General features: G+C 37.3%; 1 pseudogene; it reads left to right on the top strand.

Annotated features, from left to right (window-relative positions):
* The first annotated feature begins 208 nt into the window (after positions 1–208).
* On the top strand, positions 209–7,938 carry LOC149231848 (uncharacterized; annotated as a pseudogene).
* Positions 7,939–8,291: the final 353 nt, after the last annotated feature.

Genomic DNA, 8,291 nt, shown 5'->3' with positions numbered 1-8,291 from the left:
CAACTCCCCTATCTGCCACTTTTCATCGGTCTACACTGTCAGATCAAGTGTTAGACGATTGGAGAAAGGTGTACCATCGGATTGGTACAGTGTCATGTAATAACCGCCCGTGTTAACCAAATTGATAGTGCAAAGTTAACCTAATAAAATGGGTGGCCGATATGAGCAACATAGGTCGGGCAGAGAGATGGCGGGTTGAAGCCGAGCAATGGAACACAGCCCAGGATCTGATAAAATGGCTTCAGGTAAAAGACCCGAGGAGGCGCCTCGGCTTGGCCCGCGGAGCCACCAATATCAAGAAACACCCCTTGATTTCAAGAACATTAACTGGGCGCTCATACGCTCTGTTCCACCCATAGGAGTACTTGCCTTTGCTCTTGGAACCATTGGCAAGGGTTTTTATGTTTGGCAAGGGTTTCTTTCTTTTGGCAGAAGGGAAAGACCTGGCTCATACCAAGGTTTTTACATTTAACAAGGGTTTCTTTCTTCTGGCAGAAGAGAAAGCCCTGGCTCATACATTGAATGGCCTCTCTCCTTATACTAACTCATGAGCGATACCAATTTCAGAACAACCTCAACAGGAATTCCATCATGAAAAAATCTAAAAAGGTATGAGCTAGGACTTCATACAATATGCTTCCTGATTACCCTTATGCGTTGGAGGTTACAGGGGCTTTGGCTGGAGAAAAAGTTTATAGAAAATTAACTCGGGATGTTCAACGTATTCCAACAAAGAAGTAACAGCATAGTAACAAAATTATAGAAACAAGAAATAAGCCAAAGGTGCAACCTCCAAATTCTGCTCCTCTCTCAGATGTACCAAGTCAATAGAAACTGAAGGTTGAAGAATGCAAACACCTGATGTCATTTAACGAAAAGAAGAAGAAGGATTTGGCGGTCACAGAGCATTTATCTTTAAATTTATGTATCTCGATGCAGCGTTTTCAATGCATTAACGAATTTTACCTAAAGGATTCTTCGTGGTAGCTTAAATGTTTCTAATCAACTACTTTGATCTCTCTTATGTAGTGATGTGAGAGGCAACAACTTGTCAAGGACCATTCCTGAGAATATTGGCAACTGTACAAGCTATGCAGTTTTGTATGTTTTCTGATTTTCCTAACTGGATTTTAAATGAACAAACGGGTGTAAATGTATGGTTTGATGCAAGACTCGTGATCTCAATTACTTGCTGAATTGGGGTTGGTATTCTTATCAAGGACTTATCATACAATCAACTTACCGGAGAGATCCCCTTCAATATTGGGTTTCTACAAGTGGCTACTCTGTAAGTGGAGATATTTCCAGGACTGAACTGTGTTCTAGTATCAGGAATTTTGTGTTGAATAGGCAGGGATATGAGATTATGCAGGTTGTCTAAGTAATGCAATTCATTGCATGGTATGCACTATTCAACCGACATCATTAATTTGGTTGCTTTAGTTGTCCTACCCTAATTTTAAAGTGGTTATCCTAGGTCATTACAAGGAAACAAGCTGACCGGAAGGATACCTGAAGTAATTGGTCTCATGCAGGCTCTTACTGTTCTATAAGTACAGTGTTTTCTGGATCTCAACTTGTCCAAAATTTTCCTGTAATCGGATTAAATTATAATCTCTTACATTTAATTGCGTGGAAGCCTAGATCAATAAGAATCCATAATGATTTTGGATATTGTCAATATATTTCTTATGCAGAATCAATCAATATTCCTTCATTCATTGATAAATGCTTTGTGGCGTTTGGCAAAAACTTGATTATATAATTATGGTGTAAGCTTTAGTGTACTGATACATTTAACATTTATTACAGGGATTTGAGTGATAATCATCTTACTGGAACAATTCCTTCGATTCTAGGCAACTTGACTTACACTGATAAACTGTGAGTTGCTTGCATAGTTAATGCTCGAATTGTTACCATCTGGGTTTGTGAAAGTCCATTACTTTTTGACTATAAATTTCCTTTATGTTCAATTTTCAAGAAGCTGATTCTGTTGTTCTTTCTTTTGCACTACTCAGATATTTACACAGTAATAATCTCACGGGATCTATTCCGCCAGAATTGGGGAACATGACAAAGCTGGGATACCTGTAAGAGATTCCAATCACATATTTTGTGATGATTGATATGTAAGAAATGGAAACTGGACGTGCATGATAAGAAATAGCTCTTTGATAGCCAACGGTTGTACGCATATGTAGGCAGCTAAATGACAATCAGCTGATTGGGCAAATTCCACCCGAGCTGGGGAATTTGGAACAGCTGTTCGAATTGTAAGTTTGTGTCCAAACCTTTTTCTAGAAAGTGGAGATAAAAATGATAGAAATATCTTGAAACCTCCCATACACTAAACATTAATCTATGATATCTTTTGGATTCTTGCTGTAAGTATTTAACATTCCAAGGTTGTATTTTTTTTGAGACAGAAATCTTGCCAGAAATCAACTTGAAGGTCCGATCCCAGAGAATATTAGTTCATGTGTTGCTCTCATTTTCTTGTAAGTGATATAATTTTCAAGCCAAGTGATGAATTTGCGGAGCATAATTTCCCACTAGCTAACAATATTAACGTTGTGCCTTCATTGTCCTTTGTCCTGTAGCAATGTGCATGGCAACCGTTTGAATGGAACTATTCCTTTGGAATTTCAAAAACTTAACAGGCTAACTTATCTGTAAGTAATCCTGGGCCATATTCTAAATTGACCTATAAAATAATGAGTTCTTGAATTGCATTAAGCATATTCAATATGACTAATGGATAACGTTGCTGCTTTTACAAAAATATGTCCTCCAACAATATCACGGGAGCAATTCCTGTAGAGCTGGGGCATATTATAAATTTAGACAGATTGTGATTTTTAGTTATTCTAATGTCTTGGTTAAGGCTTCTAAGGTTCTCTTTTAGAACTATATCTAAAAACATAATAGCTGCAAGGGTAGTCCTTACATTTTTATTTCCCTGTGATGTGATGTGAATTTTTAGGGACATTTCTAACAATAATATATCTGGACCTATCTCGAGATCTATTGGGAACATGGAACATCTATTAAAATTGTAAGTCTTGTATGTAGAAATGTTTTTGAATTATTAAGCTACAAGTTTTATGTGTGAAATTTATATTTATTTTTAACCCCATTGGATTATGAAAAGCTTAATGGGTGAGAGTTATATTAATCCCATGATTTCTATTGGATTATGAATTCAAGGAACTTGAGTGGAAATAAACTGAGTGGGTTTCTCCCTGCAGACTTGGGAAACTTGAGAAGTATCGGGGATATGTAAGTCCTTAGTATTTGATTTGTGTAGCTTGTGAACTAGTTCTATTTTCTAGTTCTTTCTACATCTCTTTCTGGTGTGCCCTAGCCACTTCATCAAAACAGTAACATAGTGCGGTATTTTTTCAATGCAGGGACCTTTCTGCCAACCAATTATCGGGTCCTATTCCTTCAAAACTTGGACAACTACAAAATTTGGTCTCACTGTAAGTTCCTTGGAGTGATCCCTAAATTATAATTTATTAATACCTTCACAATTATTCTGAAAATAACTCTGTAAATGGATAATATACAGGATACTGAATAACAACAGTTTATCAGGGGAGATGCCATGGCAGTTGACCAACTGCTTTAGCCTTACTACTCTGTAAGAATTTGCCTGAATTGGTGCTATTTTTTGTTCATTTCATCGTGAAATTACAGAGGAAATAATCCTCGTATATCAACTCGTAGTTATTCATACTGGAAACGATCAATTTGTTTTACACAAACCTCTCCTACAACAATTTGTCTGGGAATATTCCTGTCACGCAGAACTTTACAAGGTTTACCCCAGAAAGGTGTAGATATAATGAACACATTTTATTTCTAGATCAAATTCAGTTTTCTTCTTGATATTGTCAAGTCTGTACATTTTATCTGATGGGAACGATTTTTGCCTCAGTTTTTTTGGAAATCCAGGTCTCTGTGGTTATTGGATTGGATCACTTTGTGGGATATCTGCCAGACAACCAAAAGGTGAAAACAGAACTAGATATTACAAATCAGATTCCATAGATTTGTATTAAATATCCTTTAGATTATATTGATAGTGTTATCTATTGATTGTGTAAATGGACAGCTTCTGTGTCAACAACAGCTATTGTTTGCATCTCATTGGGTTCAGTGATATTAGTGTGTGTAATCACCATCGCTCTCTACCTTTCAAATCAACATAAACCATTCACTAAAGGGTCATCAAGCAAAACGGGTCAAGGTATTATGCCTCATTTCAAATTTGTTATTTCTCAGAGTAAAGCTATCATCTTACCATCAATATCTATGCCTCTTGTTAAAAGATTCTTGCATGTCCTGACCAGGTTCTCCAAGGCTTGTAATATTGCACATGGATATGGCCCTATACAAATGAGAAATTTATAATTGGCAATGGTGCTACAAGCACAGTTTACAGATGTGATCTTAAGAACTGTAAGCCAGTTGCTATTAAAAGACTATACACACACTATCCACAAAGCTTGTGGGAATTCGAAACTGAGTTAGACACTGTTGGAAGTATCAAACATCAGAATCTTGTCAGTTTGCATGGGTACTCTCTTTCGCCACATGGCAACTTGTTGATCTATGACTACATGGTAAATGCAAACACCCGATGTCATTTAACGAAAAGAAGAAGCTTTGTCAGGATCTTGAACAATTACCAGATGAGATGGCGATACCCATAATTACATTCTTAAGGAAGCACATTGGTCTAAGTCAGAATGAGGAGGAAATCGAAGTTGATATTGATGCTTTTGATGATGATTATTTATGGGAGCTACAGAACCTTATTTTCAATTGCCTCAAAGAGATAGGCGAAGGCACCAGAAATACCCAGGCTTCAGCAAGGCTTTCTAATCCTGCGGTATGTTGTCCTAGTGCTATGACTGTCTTATATGTTAAATGTAATCAAGAATGGCCATATCGTCATTTGGTTCTTTTCAATGTTCACCAATATTTGGTTTGTTTTTCCTTACGAGAGCCATTGAAATTTTCTGTAGCAGCCTATGAATGCTAGGGTTATATCACAATTGGAGAGTCAGCCCACAAACGTAGTTCAACAAGGTTTACTCTTTATTCTAGCCAGAATTTCAAGTTTCTATTTATTCTTTTTAGATGGAATTTCTGCATTTCATTACTATTGTTCATGTAAGCATATGTAATTTCAAGAAAATTAACTGGGCGTTCATATGCTCTGTTCCGCCCATAGGAGTACTTGCCTTTGCTCTTGGAACGGTTGGCAAGGGTTTCTACGTTTGGCAAGGGTTTCTTTCTTCTGGCAAAAGAAAAAGCCTTGGCTCATACAAGGGTTTTTACGTTTGGCAAGGGTTTCTTTCTTCTGGCGGAAGACAAAGCCCTGGCTCATACATTGAATGGCCTCTCTCCTTATTCTAACTCATGAGAGATACCAATTTCAAAACAACCTCAACAGGAATTCCATCATGAAAAAAATCTAAAAAGGTATGAGCTAGGACTTCATACAATATGCTTCCTGATTACCCTTATGCGTTGGAGGTTACAGGGGATTTGGCTGGAGATAAAGTTTATAGAAAATTAACTCAGAATGTTCAACTTATTCCAACCAAGAAGTAACAACATAGTAACAAAATTATAGAAACAAGAAATAAGCCAAAGGTGCAACCTCCAAATTCTGCTCCTCTCTCAGATGTACCAAGTCAGCAGAAACAGAAGGTTGACAAATGCAAACACCCGATGTCATTTAACGAAAAGAAGAAGCTTTGTCAGGATCTTGAACAATAACCAGATGAGATGGTGGTACCCATAATTACATTCTTAAAGAAGCACATTGGTCTAAGTTAGAATGAGGAGGAAACCGAAGTTGATATTGATGCTTTTGATGATGATTGTTTATGGGAGCTACAGAACCTTGTTTTCAATTGCCTCAAAGAGATAGGTGAAGGCACCAGAAATACCCAGGCTTCAGCAAGGCTTCCTAATCCTGCGGTATGCTATCCTAGTGTTATGATTGTCTTATATTTTAAATGCACTCAAGAATGGCCATATCGTCATTTGGTTCTTTTCAATGTTCACCAATATTTGGTTTGTTTGTCCTTACGAGAGCCACTGACATTTTCTGTAGCAGCGTGTGAATGCTAGGGTTGTATCACAATTGGAGAGTCAGCCCACAAACGTAGTTCAACAAGGTTTACTCTTTATTCTAGCCAGAATTTCAAGTTTCTATTTATTCTTTTTAGATGGAATTTATGCGTTTCGTTACTGTTGTTCATGTAAGCATATGTACATGTGTAGGTTGTGACGCTGGCGATGAATCTACTGATGTTGGTGGGGATGAGATGCCTCCAACAAACTTCCCTAGTGTTGATATTGAGAAAGAGACAATAGCAGTTAGCATCCAGTAGCTCAAGTAGCTCAAGCAATGATTATGGATCTTTCTCTAGTGGTATTGTCTTTGGACAGGAATAGAGCCTTTTGATGTTTCTCAAGTGGTATTCTATTTTAGAGTTCATTCATTTACTTTGGTCATTCTATTTTATAAGATTTTATTCTAATTTATGACTGTCTTATATTTTAAATGTAGTCAAGAATGGCCATATCATCATTTGGTTCTTTTCAATATTCACCAATATTTGGCTTGTTTGTCCTTACAAGAGACACAAACATTTTCTATAGCAACTTGTGAATGCTAGGGTTGTATCGCAATTGGAGAGTCAACCCAAAAACGTAGTCCAACAAGGTTTACTCTATATTCTAGCCAGAATTTCAAGTTTCTACTTATTCTTTTTAGATGGAATTTCTACATTTTGTTATTGTTGTTCAAAGAGTTTATACTTACAGACATCACATATCTGTAAAACCCCACTGCATTTCCCAATTCCTTTGCTTACATAAATTTCATGGTCGTGTATGCAACAACTGCGCAATCAACGTTGAATCCCAACATTCCCGCTTAGTGAAATGCCACTCAACACATTTTCTCTTCTCAACAAACCCTACCTGTTGATAGAAAAAGGGGAAACCCTACTTTTCTCTACACATATTCAATGTTTTCAGTTGCAGTTTCCTGTGCACACCATAAATACATGATTCCACTGCCACCCACCATTTTATTCAAATGCCATATATGAGATTATCAAGCAGTATTTGATTTAAAAATGATGTTACTGGAATCAGTTTTAGCAGAGTTATCCATCGATGATCTCAGTGATCATTGCCAACAAATGCTGCATGTGAATACGCTTGCCACTGCTACACAGGAGATATATAGTCGTAGAAGCTATTCAAAAACCCCACAGGGTTACAGTGTATATAAACACAGAGTGGTACTCATCAGCATCCCCCAAAGAAATTGGGGGCTATATCAGTTGGAATCTCTCTCATTTAAACAGAGAATCGATTGAAGTCTTTGAGGGTTCTCTACAGCGAGAAAATATGAATGACTGCCGGGATGAGGATATAATTGAATTGAATGCACACGATGTTGAATTCTTTCCTATGAGCGGTACCTTAGAGCCCTCTGCAAGTCCCAAATCGTCATCATTAATTCTGACAACCAATTCCAATAGCCTTGATCTAGTTAGCCCATCATTCAATGACACCCCCCAATCCCATGTGGTTCCTGAGCTGAAGGTTTCGGCTCCATCCAACTCGTTTCCCGGGCTTTGTATAGAGAAAAACTCTGACAATAATGTTACCGATTCGGCAGAAGATGAAGATCATTCAATCAAGAATAGCAATGTCGAAATTACACCGACGCCTTTCAGTCCTGCAAAGATGGCCTGCACAAATTCACTTTGGGGTGTATTTTCTTGTAGTTCCTGGGCAAATGTTTTGCGGCAAATCATTGAAACAACAGATGGAAAAGGTCAAGCAACCAGTGCCGGCAATTATGCGACAGAGCAAAGACGAGAAATTATGTTGTAGTTCTCAGGGTGTGAAAGATGATGTCCCTTCGGTTGAGTGCGAAGAAAATGAGTCAGTATTAATGTCCAGTGTAATCGTGGAGGTGTTCAGATTTTTTTTCATTCTTTTTATTAATACAAAAAGAGAGTACATGATATGGTATCTGTCTATAAGAATTTTTTTGTATCTCTTATGTCTATTTTCTTTCTACTATTTTAGAGATTCTTTCTGTGATCTACCTTATATTCATCCATATCAAATTAAACTACATATTGTCCAAAAGACACAAATTTACAGCATGTGTATCCAACATTTTAACCCCCAAAATACCCATAGCATAGCTTCTCTTATCGGTAAGATTTTCTGTTTCTTGT

This window comes from Pinus tabuliformis, chromosome J, assembly GCF_031772625.1.
Source record: "Pinus tabuliformis cultivar Carrire ecotype Pingquan chromosome J, CPIR1, whole genome shotgun sequence".
Classification (NCBI taxonomy): Eukaryota; Viridiplantae; Streptophyta; class Pinopsida; order Pinales; family Pinaceae; genus Pinus; species Pinus tabuliformis.
The sequence above is the reverse complement of the archived record's forward strand: the minus strand, read 5'-3'. Positions and strand labels throughout refer to the sequence as shown.